Raw genomic sequence first — 3,011 nt, forward strand, 5'->3', positions numbered from 1 at the left:
TACCATTTATTGAGTGTTTACTATATGCTGGACATTGTGCTAAATACTTTGTCCATATACTGTCATACTGTCATCTTATTTTCTCAATAACTCTGCCAGGTGACATTCTTAGCTCTATAGTACTGAAAGAAAAAAAACTCAACACACCTTAAGTCAGTTTATTCTGTGTCCCTAGCTCAGGTGGTTATCTGGTATATAAGGCTCATGTTTTAAAAAAAAAAAAAAAAAAAAAGATTAATTTTTATTTATGTGTGTGTGTGAGTTTATGTGCATTCTGTGCATGTAAATACTCTTGGAGACCAAAGGGAGTTACATCTCTAGAACCAAAGTTACAGGCATGTGTGAGCACTGGGAACTGAACCTTGATCCTCTACAAGAACAGCGTTCTCTTAACCACTGAGGCATCCCTCAAAGCCCAAGTTCTCAACGATAAAACATTGCTTGTTGTAATTTTAATCAAACTTCCTGTCTATTGCCTTTTGTCCCGCACAGCTCTATGGGTTTCAAAGAAAAATGGAAGCATTGCTTTGGTCTAAGCTATAAATGAAAGGCTATCATGATTGTGGGAAGGAAGCAGCGATTGACACTATTATTCCTCTATTACAAATCAAGTCTACCAGGCGGTGGTTGCTCACACCGTTAATCCTAGTGCCTGGGAGGCAGAAGCAGGTGGATCTCTGAGTTTGAGGCCAGCTTGGTTACAGAGGGAGTTCAAGCACTGTCCGTGCAGGGCTTAGAACAGACCACACCAGACCAAACGGTTCCAAGTGGGGTTTAGTCAGGAGATAGAGCAAAGATGGGGCGGGGGGAAGAGAAGAGAAAGAAGATGGAAGAAGAGAGGAAGAGAAGAGAGAGAGGTCAGGAGGTTCTGCCTGTTTTATATGGGCAGTGACACAGCTTCTCCCAGGTGAAGGTGGGAGGTAGCCAGGTGGATTCTGGGACTGTATGGAGGTTGCCTGGGCAACGATGTTGGGGGGGGGGGTAGCCTAGATGTGATGTCACTCGGTTCAGAGCCTGATACCAACAGGCACAGCCAGGGCTACACTGAGACCTGTCTCAAAAAACAAACAAAACAAACAAAAATCAATTCAGTGAGCTGGCAATATGGCTCAGATGGTAAGGGTGCTTGCTGCCAAGTGCAACAAGCCTAGTTCAATGTCCAGAAGCCACAGGGTGAAAAGAGAGAATTAATTCCTGTAAGTTGTTTCTTAACACCCCCCCCAGCACCCCCACCAGTACACACTATGTCAAATGCATCCTCCCCCCCACCCACCAAACAAATACACAGGCAAAGATATATAATAATTTAAAAACCAATTCGACAATAATTATTGAAACCTTTATTCATTAAGCTTCACTGAGATCGGGAAAGAACTGTGAGCCAAACCCATACCGTCCTGGTCTCGTGGATCAAAGATGAACCCTGTTGAAGCCATCTTGCTTAAATATTCTTTCGTCTCTTCAGCTGAAGTTGTGGATTTAGAGTGAGAGAATACGGGAGCAGCTGATGTGGAGGACTCACCTGAGCGGGAATCCAGCCTAAATCTTACTAATTGCGGCCCCTGCCTGGACACCAGAGCATCTTCCCTGCTTCCGCTGCCAACCCTAAGTGGGTGGGCTATGAAGGCGGAGCTCCCAACACCTCGAGGTTTTGCTAACACTGAGAATGGAAAGACCCAGCGCAGCATAGGAAACATGCATGATGGTTCAAGACACAAGCTTTACAAACGGTGCACAGAGACTTCCTGCCAGTCCCCAACTGAAAAGAATGGGAATTGGCGACACTTTCCAGCTGGCTTATTTCTTAGACTTCATTTCTAGAGTTAAGTTTAGTCAACTTAAAACGATGAAGTAAACAATACCACCTGTGTAGCCCTCAAAGAATAAACCCAGAAGGTTTCTGTACAAAACACGCTCACTGTTTGATTTTTGCATACGGAGTATTAATAGCTTCCCCTTGGCGAGCACACATATGTGCAGGCACTGTCCTGGGCCTTTTGCACACACCACTTGGCTCTATTCTCTTCATGGCCCTATAAAGCAGTCATATTGACCTCACTTTTATGCAAAGGGACAATGGCAGTCGGGTTACCCAAGGTCATATAACAAGTGGTAAAAGTGGGCCTTGAACACTTGCTGTTCATATAACCACCATCTTACACATGTCTGTTTTGGATGGAAAGAAGTGTTCAGCCAGGTATGTCTCCTAACCACAGCCTAAGTGTCACGCTATACTGTTGTTACAGTATTTCCAAGCCTGGTGTGGTAGCCTGTACTTGCAGTCTCAATACTAGAAGTAGGGTCAAGAGACTCCCAAGTTTGAAATCAAGGTCAGTCTGTGCCAGATACTGAGACCCTGTCTCAAAGGAAACAAAGGGGTGGGGTGGGGTGGGGTGGGGTGGGGCTGAGAATGTAATTTATTGGTAGAGAATTTTTCTAGCTTGGACTAGCTCCTGAGTTTGATCCTAGCATAAAGAACAACCTTTTTCAGTGTCTTCTAAGTTGGAATTGTCCTCAGTTTTCTTAAATGTCAGCTGCTCTCATTATGTGTGATTGACTATCAGGAATCTTCCCTTTTCTTCTTACTCAGTAACTTATGATTCACACTCCTCCCCTCAAAGCTGTCCATAAGAAAGGCCGGTAATCAGGAACAAGATAGCATTCTGGAGAAAGCCGAGGCAGGAGGCCGTGGCTCTGGGTTATGGTTTGGATCTTTTATGCTCCGCAAAGGTCGATACACTAATGACCTGACTGACTGCTTGTGGCACCACTGGGAGGTGGTGGGACCTCCAGGAGGTGGGGCCTCACTATAGGAAGTTATGTCATTAGGGGTGTGCCCCTTGGAGGAGTCACTGGAACCCCAACCCCTCCTTTTTACTCTTTTACAGACAACATGAAGTGAACAAAATTCCCCTGCCACATGGTTCTGGCTTCCTCAGTGTAACACTGAAATCTCTGAAACTGGAATCAAAGTAATCTTCTTCTTGTAATCTCTTTACTTCTGATATCTT

The sequence above is a fragment of the Arvicanthis niloticus genome, chromosome 1 (assembly GCF_011762505.2).
Source record: "Arvicanthis niloticus isolate mArvNil1 chromosome 1, mArvNil1.pat.X, whole genome shotgun sequence".
Classification (NCBI taxonomy): domain Eukaryota; kingdom Metazoa; phylum Chordata; class Mammalia; order Rodentia; family Muridae; genus Arvicanthis; species Arvicanthis niloticus.